The sequence below is a fragment of the Mus caroli genome, chromosome 7 (assembly GCF_900094665.2).
Source record: "Mus caroli chromosome 7, CAROLI_EIJ_v1.1, whole genome shotgun sequence".
In the NCBI taxonomy this organism is placed as follows: domain Eukaryota; kingdom Metazoa; phylum Chordata; class Mammalia; order Rodentia; family Muridae; genus Mus; species Mus caroli.
In genome coordinates, this window is record NC_034576.1 from 36,363,910 (window position 1) to 36,384,064 (window position 20,155).

Sequence of the window (20,155 nt, forward strand, 5' to 3'; positions counted from 1 at the left end):
TCCCAACCTCTCCCGCATCTCATCTCCCAAACAGCTGATTTATCTGAGTCACTAAAGACCCATTACTGGTTTCTGATGGGAGTAGAGGTGTGAACTTAGTTATATGGGCTTAGAAACAGCCTTTCTCACCCTTTCTACTTGATTCCTGATTTAGCAAGAACTGTCCACGAGGAATCCATCTAGTCCGCTCTGGTGGAGTTTCATGTGGTCCAAAGTCAAGACGCACTTTGTTGCCAGAATGCAAAGAGTTAATTTGTTTCCTCCTCATCATGCCCAGCCCTCATCTCCTCCTCCAGCTCAGCCCTCCTCTTCTCTCCCAGGGCTGGCTTCCTGTGATTTATGGAGGGCTCCATCCCTGAAGGGAACTGACAGTCACTCTCATTTTCTTGTGCCCCCCCCCCTCCTCACGGCCAAGGTCATGAGCGAGGGGCCCCCTCTGAGTTTCCTCCACTCGTCCTCCCTCACCCTTCCTCTGGTATGGCCTCATGAATCATCCCGTCTTCACATTGAACTCCTGACGCTTCCCCAGCTCCAAACTGCCCGACTTCCGCAATTTTTCTTCATTCTCACTAACAATTTGGTAATGAAATATTGATTTTTAGTTAGATTCAAATAGATGTTATTAAGTTTGCATTGATAAATCGTTCCCTTTCTCAGGCTAGAAGTACCTCAGTCAAATTCTAACTGCGCTTCCATACCTGGTGATGTATTAATCTGACGTGTCTGTCAGCCCAGCTGCGGGACCAGAGCTGGGGGTGCAGGTCTAATTGCTGTTACCTCACAGTGAGGGGATAATTCCAGCTGGTGTGTGGTAAGATTCTTAGCCCAGCGATCCAAGTGAGTAAACATTTTCCACTTCTTAAACAGTGTTATTTTCTCCACGGCCACTTGCCTCGTGGGGGATAAGATAGACATTGGCCTGTTTAATCTCAATTCCCTGCCCCAACCCCAGCATGCACATTGTAAACAGAATAGATAACATCCCGGTCATATTATAAAGTATTGAACAGAGAGGAGCAAGAGTATGTCAGTCCATCCTCAACCTGTCAGTGGTGTTCTGAAGGCTATGAGCAGAAGGCAGAATTAATAGGGCATTCAGGCTTTGAACGAGCCAACCAAAGAGGGACTGCTGCGGAACTCAGATGCCCAGTTCCAGCAGTGGCAGGAACTTTGGCATAGCCTGGGTGTTGTGTGAGAATGGCCAAGGCTACAGCATACCTCATGTTCTTGGTCACTATTGCGGCCTTCCCCACACCTCCCTGTCTCTCTTTATTCTTCCTCTAACAACCTTCTTCAGGACCCAGGTGGTCCCTCCAGGCCATGCCCAGGGCTATGAAACACTCACACCGGAGAGGATTCAGATACATAAAAATCTCTCTCCTAGCAAAGAGCAGAATGTGTTACTCAGAGGGAAGGATGCCTTTTCCCTGGTAATAAACTGCCTCCATCTCCAGTTGCTGGTACTTGCTGAGGGTAGTTCCGACAACAATCCATCCTGATACCTATTGCTTATCAGATAGACTCGAGACTCAAGTTAGACCAGACGGGCATTCTTCTCCAGAGTGATCTCAAATAGAAGAAAATAATCCTTTCTACTCTTGTAGGATAGGGGACCAGAAACACTGAGAAGCGCTGTCCCCATTCACCACCCACCATTCGAGAGCTGGCTGCCACCAGTCAAAAGCAAGACTGGCATTGTGGCAAATCCCTAGTCCTGGAACTGCTGGCAAAACCATGTCCTTCCTCTTAGTAAGTCCTCCTCCTCTGGTAAGATTCATCCTCTCAAAGCAGAAGTCACACCATGGTCATGGTCACAACCTTCGGTGGGTTTCCATCACATATCACATAGCATCACAAACCCAACGTCAAAGCCTCTCCAGGCCTTAGCCCACACCTCCCTCCGCACTGAACGAGCTCTTGGCTGAAGGTGGTGCTTTGTTTCGCCAGTTCTAAAGACCCCCTAAGGCTCTTCTTCATTCTTAGAAGAACCTGCTTCTCTGACTCCCCTCTTGCATCTCTCTGCAATTATAACTTGTTTTTTTTTTTTAATTAAGCCAGGTAGTCAGTTTCCTTTAATAAGACCCCATGATCAAGATGTCTTATAGAAGGAGGGGTATATTGGGGCTGACAGTTCCAGAGGATGAGAGTCCATGGCGGCGGCATGCCACCCCAACGGGAAGCTGAGTGTCCACAGCTTGAACTGTGAGCAAGAAGCAAAGAACGTGAACTGAGAACGAATGGCTGTAGGCTTTGGAACCTTAAGTCTCACTGGTAGGGATGCACTCCTCCTAAGCCAGGCCACATTTCCATGCCAGTGCCTATGTGGGGTATTCCCATTCAAACCACAACGCCCAAATGCAAAGCAGTCTTCCTTAGGTGACATCCCCATTATAAGTTATCAGCAGACATCATCTCCCCAACTAGATGAGAATCGGAAGCCAAGAAAAGACACGGTCCCTATGTCTATGGTCCTCTCTGTTTTTCATTACCAGTGTTGTACAGGGAACTCGAGCACATAATAGATAATATAAATATGCGTGACACTGTGTTAATTCATTGATTCCTTCATTCTCACAAAGCCTACACTCAATACCCCCGCCTCTTCTGAATCCTTCCCAGGTATCTTCAGTCAGAATTAATCTCTTGCCTCTCGGTGTTCCCACACCATATTGCTTCCAACATCCAATTAGCATGGATTAATTAATGTGTACATTTGCACGCACTCCTTTAACAATATATTTGAAACCTTAGCTGGGAGGTGCCTCCTAGGGTGTGTTTTCCTCTCTCCTCTAAATTCCTTAAACTACAGACCTGATTTGTCTCCTTAGCACTCAGGACAAAGGTTGAAAGGAATTGAAGAAGAAGATGATGTTAGAGTGGACAGACTTCGATGAATTTTCCTGAAGGTACATCTGCAATATCATGGGCTTCCTTTGAGCTTTTAATATCTGCCCCCAAGTCAGTTACAAAGATAAGCATATTTAAAAGCCAGCTACCTGTATGGTTTGAATATGAAATATACCACAGTCTCCTGTTTTGAGCACTTGGTCCCTAGATGGCTGTGTGCTTGGGGTGGGAGGGGGGACCCAGGGACAGAAATGTGTTGCTAGGGGTGGGCTTTTGAAGGTTAGAGCCTGCCCTGGCTTTGCTCTCTGTCTCTGCTTCCTTGTCACCTCCCAGGTTATTTGTTCCTAACCACACCTCTCACCACAGACTGTGCCACAGTGTCCTTATCTCTGTGGTAGATTTAAACCCCTAAAACCACAGTCTGCAGGCAACACTTCCTCCCTTAAGTTGATTTTGCCAGGGAGCTTGTCTCAGCATTGAGAAAAGGAACTAACATTGATTTACACCAAAAGAGAGGTTTATAAGCTCTTATGAATCAACCTAGTTGCCCATCAACAGATGGATAATGAAAATAATTTGGTATGTGTGTGCATATTCTCTATGCATACATATTATATAGAGATAATATTCAGTTCCAAAGAAAAATGAACTTAAACTTGTACAGAAAAAAAAAAAGGATGGACTTAGAATGTACAAATACTAAGTGAGGGCGTACAGTCTCAGAAAGAAAAAGATTCACATGTTCTCTCTTATATAAGGAACTTGGCCAATAACACGTGTGTAAACAAACCTATATGTAAGTACAGAGCCACATGGTGTAAAGGGAGGAAGAAGGGCTAAATACCAGGGGGTGAAGAGACACTGAAGTTAATGTTGGACTGGGGTTATGAAAGAGGATGTGAAGCTGACTATTACCTAGTTATAATCTGGCCGTAGGTCATTTGGTTTTTGTGATAGATAAGTGCATAAGACATGTTTAAAGTATAAAATGTTAACGCAGCACTCCCTGACTTCCGTTCTGTGTGCGTGCTCTGTGTGTATTGTTTCGATGGGTTGTACAGATTTGAAGTCAGGTTGATTTTCTTGTGTGATGTTTTTTATTTGTTTGCAAGTTATTTTTAATAATAAAGTTTATTTAAAAAGAAAGGAGAGAATGGAAGAAAGAAAGAAAGAAAGAAAGAGAGAGAGAGAGAGAAAGAGAGAGAGAGAGAGAGAGAGAGAGAGAAAGAAAGAAAGAAAGAAAGAAAGAAAGAAAGAAAGAAAGGAGGGAGGGAGGGAGGGAAGGAAGGGAGAAAGGAAGGAGGGAAGGACAGAAGGACGGAAGGATGGAAGGAAGGAAGAAGGAACCATGTCTACACTTAAATCTGCCAGAATCCTGATTCTAAACAATGTCATCCCACCCTTGCTATCTCTGCCTCTCCTTGTTTTGTGGTGGCTCTGCTCTCAGGCAGCCCTTCCCTCTCCCTCATGGTGCTAAGATAGCTGCCAGAAGCTTCAGGCAAGCAACTTCCCCAGCAACTGGAGAAGCAGATTTTCCCTTTTGCCCATACAGATTTGTTCACTGTGATTGGCTGGACTTAGGTCATGTGACCTGCACTTCATCTGGTCCAGTTGTACCTTGAAGATATTTTCCTGCTTCTCTCAAGAAAACTAACTTTGGCCTCTCGTACTGTTGTTTCCTTGTGGAAGAAGCCTTTCCATTTAGCCTAGCTGGAACCATAAGGAGCAGCCAATTTGTACGGAAGTGGTGGCAGGGGTCCCCCCTGCCAACCTGCAGTCAACAAATCTAAGTAGGTGATCATCTTCTTCATGTTAGCAGGGACCTTGGACACCCATTTCTCACATCAGCTTCTCAGTCTGGGCCCCAGAGTTACAGAGCTGTGGGGAAAGAGATGCCATCCACCCATGTGAGCTCTAGGCTGGTTACGGCTGAGAGAGGAGGCAGGGATCTAGAGGCAATTGTCAACACAGGGCCTACATTTGTTGTTTACGCCATCTTCGTTCTGCAGGGCTGAGCCCTAGCATCCTGGAAAAGGACTAACATTAACATCCCAATGTCTGCTTATGGAGGATGACCGGAAGACAGAGAAACCATCTCTGTGCTGAATATCTTTTGTCAAGTTGACACAGGCTAGAGTCATCTGGGATGAAGGCCCGGCCTACCCACGGTGGGCAGTGCCACCCTTTGGCAAGTGGTTCTAAGCTGTATAAGGAGGACTAAGCAAGTCACAGACAGCAAGCCAGTAAGCAGCGTTCCTCCACGGTCTCTGCTTCAGCACCTGCCTCCAGGTGTCTACCCTGACTTCCCTTCATGATAGACTGGCACCTGGGATGTAGAAGCCAGACAAACCCTTTCCTTCCCAAGTTGCTTTTGACCCTGGTATTTATTACAGCATCAGAAAGCAAACTGAGACACCCCTACCACTCAAAGGTCAACAGCTTTAGCCTACTCATCAAAGCTGCCTCCAGCAAAAAAAAGCTATGCAATCCCTGGTACAGATTTTTACCACTCATGTCCCCTAGGAAAGCAAAAGAAACCTATATACATCGTTGTTAGGCATTCTTGAGCCCTTTCTCTTGTCCGCACAGTTAGCCAAACAATAGCTAGAGGACAAAGAAAATTTATAGTAGCGTGATTTAGGGTCTGCCTTTGCTGGAGAAGCCATCTTCCAGGCCTGACTTCCTTCAGTGAGCCAGTTTGGTGCAGATTTCTCTGGCAAGTGGACCCGTCTCCGCAGCAGCACCTGCTTTGAAGGCAACCATGCTTCCTCACGGCCCAAGGACCACTGGCCCCCACTGCCAAAGTAGAGCCAGACGGGCAGGGAGCAAGGAAGTCTCCCGTTTGACCCCCTACTGTTCCGGTTTGCTTCTCATGGCCACTGTGAATGAGGTTTAGGTCTGATTGATTTCATCTGTGAAATGAGCTGAAAATCCCTCCCAGAGAGAAGTGTTCAACTCCCCTCCTCAGCCCAGACATGCCAGATCAATCAGATTGCCCACCACCACCCGGCACAGGTGGGCTCGTGCAGAGGGCTCCAAGAGAGCAGAGCTCACAGGCCTTGTGGCAGGAGATCGGCACAGTGTCCACATCCTTCAGAGCTGAAGCTGCCCTGTGGTTGCAAGGCTGATAAACAAGGAAGATGGAGTCCAGAACAATCCGTCTGTCCACTTCTGCCTCGTGTTTTGGATATCACGCACCTGGCATTTGGGGCTGCCTTCTTGTGGTTTCTCAAGACTAAGCCCTCAGAGACATGCATGGGAAGGACTTCTAAGTAAACTTGATCCAGGGAAGACACTAGTTGATTGGATAAGGAACTGAGCTAAAGGCTTGTGTCCATCCAGAAATTGTCACTCAAAGAGGAACAGGATGCCACAGTGAGAAGCTGGACCAGTCTCACTCATGGGGCATCCTTTCAGTGGCCATGAAGAGCAGGTCTTGGGACTGTGTCACTGAGAGGAGCAAGCAGTCTAATAACTCCTGGCTTTTGTTGCTAGGCTGACACCCTTTCCTGAACACAGAACACCCCAGAGAAGAGAAACAATAAAGCCAAAGGCATGAGAAACTCTGCAGCAGTACAGTCTGGATGCAAAAGCCCCTGTGGGTGAGCACTTGGTCCCCAGCCCGTTATGTTGTATTGGGAGGTTCTGGTAGTCAAGGGACCTAGCTGGCTGATGTAGGCCACTAGGTTTAGACCATAAGGGTTAGTACCAGGTGCCACCACCAGTCTTACTCACAGTTTCCTGGGCTTGAAACCGTGAACAAGGCAGGCTGAAAACACTCACTGTCAGAGAAGCCTCACTTCACACCAGGGCAGACTGTCCCCCTGAAGCCACGAGCCAAAATAACAAAATAACCCCCTCCTTGCTCCAGTTGCTTCTGTTGGTTTTGTCCCAGTGAGGAGGGAAGTGGTTAATACCTGTAGTGACCTCCAAGGTTCATTTAGGGACAGCAAGGTCAGTATGGTAATGTTGGCTCCAGCTGTGTCCTCAGCTCCTAACTCTTCCTTCTCCCTCAGTTCCCACCCCTCCTTTCCTCTGCAGCCTGTAAGATCTTCCTTGGAGCCATAGTCTTCTATGTATCTATGTAGTCACTTCAGAAAGTTCCCTTCAGTCCCCAGAATCAGAGCCACCTTCATTTTAATAGGAACAAAGGACAGGCAAAGGAGAGGCAGAGGATACCGGGGGTCAGCTGTAAGCAGGCGTCAAGGAGGCTGGCGCCCTGGAACTAGGGGCCAAGCCACTGTCTCCTTTTTCTCATCCCATCAGGTCCAGGGCTTTCATGTCTCAAAGGACATTAATGCAAATTTTTATAATTTTCATCTTCATCTAAAAGAGACTCTGGCTCAGTTGTCTAAGAGGCACTGATGAAGCTGACGTGAAAAATCCCATAATTGGTTGCCAATATCCAATTACTCCCGGGTAATATGAAAGTGATGGCGAGGCAAGCCAAAAGGGCCAAGCCTGAGAACAGCCGATCAAATGGAGGCTTGGCACAGCTCCGATTCATGGGATTCATGGTCACAAAGAAGGGACAGAGTACGACTTGGAGGGCACGGGGAAATCCCACCCTCAGCCAAGCATCTCCGGAGCTGTTTCTCCTCCAGCAGAGCCTTTCCTTGGACTGGAAGATGATTCAGTGTCAACCAGAAGTCCTAGGTAAACAGGCCAGTCACAGGCTTGGAAAGTGACCGGTACAGGCCATGCCACACTCAGCAGGCCCTGCCACCAGCAAACCAGGACATTATCCTCTGGGCTCCTGCCTCCCTCTTTTATGCAGTGGGCCTGTCAGGGCTGGTGAGAGGCCGGAAGGAAATAACTCCATTAAAAATGTCTTCAGGTTGAAGTGTAGCAATGGAAAGACAACCAAGGTGTACTACCTCTGCTGAGCCCTCCAAAGGAACAGACCAGAGCCCAAGCCTGGCAGGATGGCTTCTGGGAAAGGACAGGAGATTGCATCTGGATGTTACTTATGAAAATAGGTGGTTGCACAAGCTTACAAGCCATCAATCCCAGACTCAGGACAGTCATGAGCTGGAGGGCAGCCTGGGTACATAGAGATATCCTGTCTCAAACAACATCAACAGTAATAAAGCATCTATTGAGGTAACTATTGAGAAATGGACACCCACACTAGCCCCCAAAGACTGACTGGTTTCAGAACCTGCCTATGAAGGCAGTGGTTACTTTGGTCCCAAGGAGGTGGCTGACAGTGAGATGTCCACCTCCAGGCTCAGGGTGAGGTCAGGGGCAGAGCAAAGAGGATGAGCCCTCTGCTGTTCTGCACTGTATCATGTCTACAAATAAATGAGGTAATTCAGTTTCCAGGACACATAACCTTTTCACTTGGCATAAATTGTGATCACCCAAATAAATACAGGAAAATCACATTAAAAACATATATATACGAAGCTCATTCATTCAAGACATTTTCCAACTCTGAAAAATACCTGTGTCTTACCAAGAGTAGGAAAAAAAAAGTTAATTCAGGACTTCATGCGTCTAGGTACATCCTTGTCAGCTGCAGAATAGGATCTCGTGATTCTTAATAGCCCAAATGACCTCACAGTTGCCCCTTAGAAAGGTCAAAGGTCAAAGAACACCTCCACCCCCATTCTGAATTTGCAGAGAGTGAGTGAGATGTATGACCAGGTCACCATGCAGTGCCAGGAATGTCTGAGCAATAATCAATTGCAAATTATGTCTTATCAAGTTAAGAGTCAAATGGAAAGGAGACGGTGGCTGAATATTTTTATCAAAGCCATTTGATGAGAATGGAAATTACCTTAAGGTTTTGAAGAGAAGTTTGGAGAGGATTCTCAAGGGCCACCACCTTCAGGGCAGGATTTGCAGCCAGCTCTGTCATACAAAAAGAGTCAAGGGTTAGGAGGAGATGGCTCAGAGGTAGAGCATTTGCCTGGAAGTGGACAAGACCCAGGTTCCATCCCCAACATTGCAAACTAAAGAAGCAAGACTGGGAGAGGCAGAGGCCCAGGGGTGTGATCTCCAGAGGGGTTTCTGCCCGCAAGGACAGGGGGACTACAGTCCCTCTCTGCTCACCCTAAGTTAGTTCCAGCCAGGATTCTATTCTCCTGGGGTCTGATTGACAGGAATGAGTAATCCTTGGACCCCTGAGAACATGGGCTATCTCTGTCTTTTGTGTACCATTTCTGCCGAGAGAGCTTCCTCCCATTCATCACGGCCTCATACCAGGGTTATGGGGAGGTCAGGCTTCACCAGCATGCCACAAGGGAAGCAGGACCAAGATGTAACTTGGGGAAGAAGGACCGTTGCTGTCAACCCCTCAGAGGGGATTCTTCCGTGTGAGCATCTCTCTACCAAGGCTGTTAGAGGCAGGGCTCAGACAGTTCTGAGAACAGAACAGAAATACTGCCTCAAAATACCATTCAGCGATACAGAGCAGAGCTCGTGGGACTCACATTTCACACTGCGTTGGGAGGCTGAAATGCCAGGTGAAGCTCTGCTTCCATCTCACTGTCTGTTCATGTGACTGGGGAGGAGGGGCTGTTAACCCAGGCATTGTGTTTGGGCTCCTCTTGCACACAGCACTTTACAACTTACACGAAGCATGGGGTTTTTTTTGCTAAACTTCGGTGCTCATAATTTTTCAGAGAAGGAAAACTTGATGTCTTCCTTCCCCTGACACGTAACCCGGCAGAGCTCAGAAGGAGCAGCCTAAGGTCACATGGTAAGAGAGCTAGGTCAAGGTTAGTACAAGATATACCTAGAAAAAAACTCATTGTCATCAGACAGTCTGGAGTATATCCTGAGAATGGCCAGAAAATGACCTCTGATGTAAATGGATGCAGGGTGGTCATGCATAGGTCATCAATGGACTGCCCAATGCTTTACATCGTGTCTGGAGGAGAGGGGTGAGTTTGAGGAGACTTGGGGTCACCATGTGATTGCGGAAGAGGCATGAGATGGATGACAGGAACACAGGAGCCATTTGGAGGGACAGTCTGTGTGTCAGCTTGTGCCAAAATTGAGTGCTATGGTATACTCTGAAGCACAGGGAGGAGAATTAAATGAAGAATCAAATCTCAGCTTTAACTCACCAAGGCTGAATGGTCCTGGCTGTAGTTACCAACCTGGTACAGCACTAGGGAACCTTGTACCTGAGGAGGAAAACAGAAACATGCCCACCAGCTCCATCCCTCATGGATAGAAATCTTTGCTAAACTCAGCAAAGCACACACGGTAAGGGATAGGTGCTGTGAGATGACTTCCGATCTATCTCCTAACTTCTCAGATGCTCTGGCTGCAGAGACTGTAGTTTGCTACAAGGAAGGGTGAGCGAGGTGGAAAGTCCCAAGAGTCTTCCTCTACAGCTGCATCTGCTCCCTATAAAAACCAGAGACTGCTCCCCGAGGAGGAGATACGGAGACGTGCAGGGCATCAAACCTCGGAGTATCCTTCCCAAGATATTTCCTGGTTGGCATGGGCTAGTCTGCTTGTCCTCCCACCCTGGTGATGGACATTTGTAAGAAGGAATAATCCATGGTGGTAAGGGTCTTATTTTGTTAAAATGACCCTTCACTCCATGGTCCCTGCTGAATACCTAGGCCCGCCTGGAGTCCGTAGACCACAGAAACATCTTTACCTCTGGGCTTTAATTATGCTTGATTTTAGCTTCTGCTGAATGATCATTCGTCTTCCTCTAAGCCCCCATTTTTCCCAGAGCAGTTTCTTGATGTTATTAGAGCTGTCTATAAAATATGAATCCCAATTCCATGATAGTCATAAAAGCCATAAAATTCTATGCCTGCCATGAAAATATTACATGATTTACTTTTGTGTGAAGTACATATTAAATCTCAGTAGTGGGATAGGAGTTTGGCTCTTCAACATCACGAACTTTTAATAACACACACTTGGCCTTAAATTCCTATTATTTTAAGTTCCCTTTCTCCATTTTACAATAGCTCTTCATTTCAAAATAGAGTCAGAAAAGAGCCCTGGTCATATTTATAGATAAAAGTTAGTAGTCACGGTATCTCGAATTCTTTTCTCCCCTTTTATAGCGTTTGTTTTTGTCATGTATATGACATGATTTGTGCGTTGTTGTGCTTCAGTTTTATTTCAGGCTCCTTTGGAGCAATATCAGGCGATTAACCAAATCTTCCTGCAATGAAGCTGATACTACCATAGCTAGGGTCAGGGGGCGTGTCTGCATAAATCTGCGCACGCGCGCGCACACACACACACACACACACACACACGGGGGTAAGGAGAGCAACTGTATGAAATGGAGGAGCAGGAGAATACACTAGAGTACCCCTCTTTTTCTCAACACTACCCATGGATCGGTAAGTGATAACAATATGGTGTAAGAGGTGCAGAAGGGCAGACTTGGCTTGGTCTCTGAACAGCACAGGAACTGGGAGAAACAGAAAAGATGGGGCAACATCAAGCCTAAAGTCCTAGGCTTCATCGTGAAGCAGCTCAGAGGATGGTGAACGACTGCACGTCAGGAGGTACTGCCCAGTCTGCACAGCCCCCCAGAAGAACTGATCCCTACCCTAAATCCTCAGCTCCACACGTGCCAGCTTTCCTGCCCATAGACCCATAACGCATTTCAAACAAATCAAGGGTGGAGGGAAGATTGGTTTTTCAGCCTGGAGGGTGCTTGTGACATTTGGAATGAGTTGAAACTGATCTAAGAGATTTTCATTTCAAAAGATATCTGATAGGATGTGTCGATGGGGTGTTTCACACACCTCATCGAAGTTCAAAGACGTCGGCCACGAGAATGGTGATTCCCAAGGTGGAGAGCAGATGTGTACAGCTGCAGCAGAAAGGGGGCTCCTGGTACTCAGACCTACCCACCAGCCATCTAGCGTAGCACGGAGAGAGACAAAGGCTCATGTCTGATCCAGGCAGGCTTTAGGTTTATATCTTGGCACAAACCAGGGGATTCACACTGGTCTCCTCGGAGCCTAGCTAACTGTTCCATCTCACACATCTGAAAAGTTATACAAGACTTCTTCTCAAGGGGGTCCCTCAGAAGGAGGAGATAGGGACGACAGAGAGGAAGGGAGGAGTCAAAGTGAGGAGATAGGTTTTAGGTTTGATTTCCTGCAAAGGGAAGCCCACCCACCCCTGCCCTCCCTCCATGGGCTGTGCCCAAGTGCAGACAGACTCACAGGCCTTTGACAGGTTCCAGACTGTAGGGAGTAATGGAATAAGCATTGGAGGTGGGGGAAACCGTGAGCTGATGCCCGTGAATCTATACGAAGTGAAGCCACTGAAGCAACATGTAATTAGGAAGGATGTGGAAAGTGAATGTCTACCTTGACTTCAGGTCTGTGATTCACTCACTTCTTGCATCCACTCACTGCCCAGACAAGATGTAGTAGTTCTAAACCCACCTCAACCCCTTCCTAACAACCCTCCACCTGTGGCTTCCAGTGGATGTTACTCCTCCCTCTGCAGTCACCCTACCCTACAGGTGGGCTAATGTCAAGATTTGGGAACAGCTCTCTGAAGCCTGCTGTTGCCAGGTTGCTGGGAGTAGAAGAGTCCTCTGAAGGCCCTCTGGCCCCCATAGCCACCTGTATTTAGAATGCAAGCTGTGGCTATTTGAATGAGAATGACCTCATAGGGTCACCTATTTGAATAGCTGGTCAGGTTCAGGGGGTGTGGCCTTAGAGGAGGTGTGTCATTGGGATGGGCTCTGGGGTTCCAGAAAGACTTCTTCCATTTCTAGTGGTGCTCTCTCTACCTCCTGCCCTCAGATCAAGGTGCAGCCTCTCAATGCTGCTGCCTTTGCTCTGCCATCCGTGGGTTTAAAAACTCCGAGCCCATCTAAATGCTTGCTTGCTAGGAGTGCTAGCACAGGCTTGTGATCCTAGCATTGGTGACCAAGGCAGGAGGCTATCCAATTCAAGGATAGCCTGGTCTACAAAAGGACTTCACTGCTGGCCCGGACTACATAATGAACACCTCTTCTAAAAAATAAAAATTATCTACAAAAACAAACAAACAAATCATCTTTAATGTTTTGGGCATGTGGACCAAATGGACTTGAAAAGGATCTTTGCAAGACTGAGTAAGCCAACTGATTCAATTAAAAATAGCAGAAATGAGAAGTCAGGCAGTGGTGGCACACGCCTTTAATTCCAGCACTTGGGAGGCAGAGGCAGGCAGATTTCTGAGTTCAAGGCCAGCCTGGCTTACAGAGAGTTCCAGGACAGCCAGGGCTATACAGAGAAACCCTGTCTTGAAAAAAGAAAGAAAGAAAGAAAGAAAGAAAGAAAGAAAGAAAGAAAGAAAGAAAGAAAGAAAGAAAGAAAGGAAGGAAGGAAGGAAGGAAGGAAGGAAGNAGAAAGAAAGAAAGAAAGAAAGAAAGGAAGGAAGGAAGGAAGGAAGGAAGGAAGGAAGGAAGGAAGGAAGGAAGGAAGGAAGGAAGAAGAAAACAATAGCAGAAATGGCATGATAACTAAATAAGTTAAGCTTTGTGCCAGGAACCAGGGCTTTGGGTGGAACTTGGCTTCCAGTGTGACGCTTCCGTCAGGCTTTTCTCAGTGCCTGGCAGTTGAGAGAACAAAAGGCAGGAGACATCTTCACAGATGTTAAGTTTTGTGAGTGAAAAATCAGTCAAGACAGACAGACAAACTTGAAGGGGTAGTGGGCTGCTGTAATACATAGGGCCACCTGTGACCCGGGGACTGCTTCCCGGAGGACTAAAGAAAATCACCAGAGGTGAGGGTCTCTCCCTTTCTCTTCCTGTGCTTAGCATCATCCACCTGGAGGCTTCTTCCCCCTGGCCTCTAGCCTTCTGCTGAGGAACAGTATCTCCGTTGCTAAACGATTTGGCTCCTTAGTGGGTCTTACAGCCATCGCCTCTGAGACTAACGACCTTCTGGGAGAATGGAGAGATTGCAGCCCTGGGGTACAGGACACCACATAGGGAAACTATATTATACCTATTACCTGCTCCTGGACTTTGAAAGAGTACCAGTTCTCACAGTCTGGCCAAGAATAAATAAATAGGATCCTGGGAGCCTCTGAGATTCTTTTGTTAGGTCTTTATTTTATTTAATTTAGTTATTAATTCTTTTATTTTCATTCTTTAAGAATTTCATAGAATGCATTTTGATTACATTCATCCTCAACTCCCCCCTTAACTCCTCCCCTTAACTAACTCTTCCCCTTAACTAACTCCTCCCCTTAACTAACTCCTCCCCTTAACTAACTCNTCCCCTTAACTAACTCCTCCCCTTAACTAACTCCTCCCCTTAACTAACTCCTCCCCTTAACCTCTCCCAGGCCAACGCCCATCTCCCTCTCTGCTTAACATCATGTTCTCTTATAAAAAGTACTAACCTATACACGCTGATGTATGTTATCTATATACTTCTGTGAGTGGGGAGAGGTTCACGATTTTCTGCCCCTCAACAATGAGTGATTGACAGTGAATGACTTAGATTCTCTTCTACAGAGTTACGCTTTTGGTCCAAGCAGAGCTAGGGAATATTTATATCAACTTAGAGTCACAGCTCACATGTGTTTTGGTCGACAATGATGGACACAGTCTACTATGAAAGACACTCATGATCTCTACTATGACAATGGAGCTGGAAGTCCCTATTGCCCAGTGATGCTGTAACCATCCTGGTGTTTGTGATCACATGGTGTTGATGACAACGGCGACATAGCACATATCATTATATACAGTGTATAATGCCTGATAAGGTAATATATGACTAGGCTATACTTCATCTCATTATTTTACCTACATTGGTATGTTTTCTGTGACAGAATCTACCACATTAGAGCCAGTGTGGCATCTGGCCCTGAGTTCACTTTTTCTCTTGATGCCATCAAGAGTCTACATCCCAGCAACTGACCTACCCCTCCTGGGTATTTATAAGAACATTCTACATTGTTTGCACAGTGGCGACGTTGCATGGAGATTAGTCCCTCAGAAAGCAATTCTAGCACTGATGAAGGCACAGCTATAAAACATGGCTTAGGTTTGAAGTTGTCAATCACAAGGAGAGTACCTCTAGGCTTGCAGACCAAGGAGCCAGTGCAGGGTAGAAGGCTTGCAGAACATGAGGAGACACAGCTGACCCCTCTCTGACACCATGCCTCCCTTCCAAGGTGAGCCCAGCTCTGGAAACCCTGCACTGATAAACCCGGGTGTCTTGACGAGAACCACCTACTTCCAGATTCCACAAGGGTCCCTTGCCAGCCTACCATCACCTTAGCAGCTGTGTGTGCTGGCCAGCTCACTCTGTGTTCTCCTGCTCTGAGAGCAACTCGGCCCTGCATTAACTCTCAGGGAGGTATAGTCCCCTGGCTCTTTTGACCCAAAACTACTTGCCTTGATGTCAAAATTTAAGAACTAATAACAAACAGATGTGGGACATTAACAAAGGCTGTCAATAATGTCTGCTTTTGTTCAAAGAAGAAACAGGAGGAGGACAAGAGGAGGGAAGAAAAATAGAACCGCCCACCCTCCTTCGTTCCCTTTGTAAGCTCATTGCTGTACAGATAAGTCACAAGCTGCCTCGCTTTGAGCACCTTTAGAATCTTTCTAAGCTGCTACATGGTTGTCCCCAGCCCCAGGGACTTGAGGACTAATTACCACATTGACACGGTTATTGTCTTCTCCATCATCAGCTTGCATGAACGTGTGCACCATGGTGTCAAAATTGACGTACATGTCAATCATTTGGCCTCCCGAAACAGTCAATTAAAATACACACGAGGAGATTTTTCTCAAATTTGTCATAACAAGATTTTGCATTTGCGTATTTTTTAACTAAAGATAAGGATCCTGTATACATCCTCTAATTTGTTATCGAGTATTTATTATGGGAAGAGAGTCTTTTTATTCCTAATCACAACTCATTAAAATCGAATATTATTCTCGACAATCTACCGCTGAAGACTCATCACCGTTAGCAGGAAGGAATAAAAAGCGTTTTTCAAATGAAACTTCATTTGAAGCATTTCTCTCTGGAAACAGTCCAATGTGTGTGCAGGGGAAAGAGTATAACACGTGTAGTCAAATGTCTTAGTGAAGAAAATTTACTACAGGAAAAGAAGAAAAGAAGAAAGAAAGAAGAGAGAGAAAGAGAGAGAGAGAGAATGAGAGAGATAAAGAAAGAAGAAAAAAGGAAGGAAGTGGATGGAGGCAGGGAGGGAGGGAAAGACAGAGACAGACAGACAGAGAGAGAGAGAGAGAGAGAGGGAGAGAGAGAGAGGGAGGGAGAGAGAAAGAAGAGAAGAGAAGAGAAGAGAAGAGAAGAGAAGAGAAGAGAAGAGAAGAGAAGAGAAGGAGAAGAGAAGAAGGAGGAGGAGAAGGAGGAGGAGAAGGAGAAGGAGAAGGGGAAAGAGAGAGAGAAGGAAAGAAAGAAAGAAAGAAAGAAAGAAAGAAAGAAAGAAAGAAAGAAAGAAAGAAAGAAAGATGGAGGAATCTAAAATCCTTTGCAAAATCTGAAGCAGGAACTTATGACCAAATCTGAGGGTACCCTAAAGAAGAAAGAGGGGAGTAGGCTAAGCATTTGCCTTCCCTGCTTCTGAGATTTAGCCATGAGCCCCTTTCATCCGCAGCCCTGCACTGAAGCTAGTGGGTACCTTGTTAGCTATGTGAAGCTGTTTGTTCCCTGTACCCCTCACGTTCCAGCCAGAACCGACATTCAGATCATCGTTATGCGCACAAAGAGGCCACATTTGTAATTCTCATGAATGTCACCCCATCCACAGCAGGCAGGCCGTCGGAATGGGGTTATGAATACTCCGTTTGCTGACTGGGATGATTCTGGCATTAGCGATGTGGCGTTTCCCACATGTTTAGCCTGAAAGAAGACATTTGTTTGGACTGTATGCTTCTGTGTACTTTTTTAAATGCAATAAAATTGACAGATGACTCCTTTTTTTGCAACAGGTTTGGAGGAAGAAAATATCGTGATTTTGTCGTCCCCCCCCCCTTTCCCCTTTCTTCCTTGATGGCTGTTTAGACAGCAGTCTTAAAAAATCACTAGTCACTAAAATCCCTCATGCCCGTTTCATATTGTGTTGATTCATATTAAATTCATGACAACAAAAAAGCAACTTGAGGCACTTTTAGAAATGACCGCTCTTTAGTGTGCCTCTCCTTCCTCCGGGCTCGGTGGGCCCAGCGCCCATAAAGCTGCCTGCTGTCTTGTGTCATGAAAAGAAACAGCTTTGCCTGGGAATGCCATTACTGTGTAATGAGGCGTGCGGCAAAATATACCTTCAGCAGCCACTTGATGAAGGCTTGCTGACACACCAGCCCAGACAGAAATGTTTTTTTGTATGTTCTTCCTTATTTTGTCCATCAATCACATCATTAGTCAAAGCAGACAAGCCTGTCAGCCGGGGCCCAGATGCGGAGTGGCAGGCGATCAGCGGACAGGTGTTCTAGCCCCCACCCCCATTCCCTCCCGAAACGTGCACACCCAAAAAGAAATCCTGAAATGAGAAAGGAGCCAAGACCTTGTTTCAAGGGCTGAGACGTCAATAAGAAAGAAAAGGCACGAAGGGCGGAAGTTCAGAAGTCCACTTCGAGCGACCTGAGCAGCAGGGATTCATGGGATTGTTCCACTGAGTTAGAACCGGGACTCAGTTCTGAAGACATTGAAGAAATCAGGGAGGAAACTAAGGGAAGACACGCGCGCGCGCGCGCGCACACACACACACACACACACACACACACTCACAGGAGAAAGAACTAATAAACAAACGGATAAGTAAATAAATGAAACCCTGTTCATTTCTGGTGGTCAGTGAGGTATTCAAACACAACATTCAAAGACAATAAATAAGAGCAACTACCTGGGTGACCCTCTTTGGTATCGCAAATGCATAAAATTAAATTGGATAGTTCAGATGCCTGGGGCCACCCAAGCCTATCTGAGCTATCTACCTGACACTGGCTGGGAAATTGAGGGCTCCAAATGGCTAGCTTCTGTAGCAGCGTGGCTCATTTCTAGAGAGCTACAGCATCCTCCGGATATCAGCCACCCCTCCTTTCCTGGGGATCTCAAGTTTCTTACTTCTAGGCTTCCTTTCTGCCCGGCATTCATTCTGTCTGGAATGTAATAGGTTAAAGAAACCAAGCATATGGAGTCATCTTCTCCGGTTAATTTCTAGCTTTTCAAGCAATCCCTGAAATGTGTGTGTAATGAGCTCATTGCTTGGTTACCCTTGGTTACCAAGGAAGACCATCTTGGCGAGCTTCTCCTGACCTCGCCCTGGCCATTTCAGCCCCTGAATGCAACCTAAAGGCTTCCTAAGGGTCCAGTTTGGCTGAGATGTTACCAGGCATCATGTCACACTTCCCTTCGTTAAAGCAGGCATCCTGTGTTAGAATAATTGTAATCATACGATGACACTAAAACGAGAGTATAGAGTCTCAGGTCCACTACCTCCTTCTTTTACCATATTAAATTAGCACAGCACACTTTTACAGTTACTGAGTCTATGAGGTACATCATCATGGACAAAACTCCACCTTGTATTCAAATTTCCTTCTTCATGTCTTTGTTTTTAGGCAGGACCCGCCTAGCATGCCTGGCGACTAAGTGTCCTTTAGACTCTTGGATGTAGCAGCTCCTCAGACTTTCTTTGTTGTTTTTACCTAGTTGTTTTGAGGAATATGCCATTTTTTAATTAAATATTCTCTTTTTAAATTTAGATTGTGTGTGTGTGTGTGTGTGTGTGTATACTCAAGATTAATTATACCTCAATAAAAATAGTGCTTGAAAAAAACACGTCAGGAGGAGAACCTTGAGATGGGGAGGAATTAGGACCAAGGAAAGGTCAGAAGTCTCTCCACAGCACTGGGGAGAAGATCTGATGCTCCAATCTTCCCCGGAGTTGACCTTTCTAAAGATGCTGAGCAGGTAGGGAGCGATACCTGATACAAGATTCAAGCCCACACTTCCACCTTTAACTGGGAATTAAATCTGCAGATATTCCCTCTGGGGCTTCCAAAAGGAAAGCAAGAACACCATTAATCTAAGAAGCCCTTATATGCCACCAAGGCAGGACTCTATTTATCTGGGCTAGTGGTTGAGTTGAGCAGGGACCATGGAAACACCGGCTAGAGGGACACAAAGTGCCATGGGCTGGGGTCCTATGAAAGCCAAGGCTGGGAGTATAAGATCCCAGCCTCCCAAGATGGAGACAGGTGTTGGCTGTAAACCTATCCTTCTGAGGGTACTTCCAAGGAGAGACAGACAGACAGACAGACAGACAGACAGAAACAGAGAGACAGGCAGAAAGATGAGACAGAGACAGAGACAGAGACAGAGACAGAGAGAGCTCTCCTCTTGCTTTTTCCACAGAGCTCAAAGTTCTCATGAATGAGAAAGTGGGTCAGTGGGTCAGGTTAGGAATTAGTGGTCAGTTCTGATAAGTAAGAAAAGCGTTTGCTTTTTCTCCTGTCTCAAAATCCTATCTGACAAAGAAATAGTGACTCACAAAAGAATTCTAATTACCGCAGCCCCCGACACACAGCAGCTTGGTACCTGGACTCTGAATATGATATGTGATGTTGTTAAATTCCACTTTCCCTTCCATCCTTGCGAGGACCCCAGGTTTTCCAGCTCATACACATGTTTTATGAGCCTGCCTTTCAGCCAGAAGGTCTGTGGAAAGTAAAATAAATGAATCCAACACTATTCATTTTACATCATCTGACGTTTATTCTTAGAAAAGACAAGTGACAATTTGAATGCTACAATCACACCGTAAGGATCTTGACGTTGGATGCACACTATATTTCAAACATCAATCAATCAATCAATCAATCAATTGTACAAAGCACTTACAGTGTAGGAAGCCAAGTGTATAGATGGCACCTTGGCTTCTAAGGATTTTAATGATTGAAGAATCAGAGACATGTTGTTCCCCACTGTGAGCATGGGCTGGGTGGATAGACTTGAGAGGTCATCTGACTCATAGATCCGTCAGGGGACACAATGGACTTTTCAGCTGTTATTTTTTCCTTAGGAATTTGGGAGGAAAAACCAGAACACATTGGTCAAGTCCCTGTGGCTTCTAGCTTATAAATGAAAACTCTCATTCTCAACAGGACAGGACATTTGAATGAGAAGTGTCCCCACAGGCTCATGCCTTTGATCCTTAGCTAGTGGTGCTGTTTGGAGAGGTTACAGGAGGTTCAGCTTCGCTGGAGGAAGGACATCACCCGTGATGGGCTTTGAGTGTATAGCCTCACCCTATTTCTAGTTCACTCTCTGCTTCATGTTGATGGCTGAAGATGTGATCTCAGCTCTCCATTCCCGTTTCA

At 46.1% G+C, this 20,155-nt stretch overlaps 1 long non-coding RNA gene across 6 annotated transcripts in view; it reads right to left on the reverse strand.

Annotated features, from left to right (window-relative positions):
• The window catches only part of LOC110299368, a 62,884-nt gene that overhangs the window by 21,507 nt on the left and 21,222 nt on the right, over positions 1 to 20,155 (reverse strand). For 4 of the 6 annotated variants that reach the window (XR_003837126.1, XR_003837124.1, XR_003837125.1 and 1 more), the window contains 2 exons: positions 9,055 to 9,983; positions 8,630 to 8,703 (listed from right to left, as the gene is read on the reverse strand). This is a non-coding gene — a long non-coding RNA (uncharacterized LOC110299368). The remainder of the gene's footprint in view (positions 1 to 8,629; positions 8,704 to 9,054; positions 9,984 to 20,155) is intronic. The other 2 variants (XR_003837122.1, XR_003837123.1) reach the window with 2 other exon arrangements.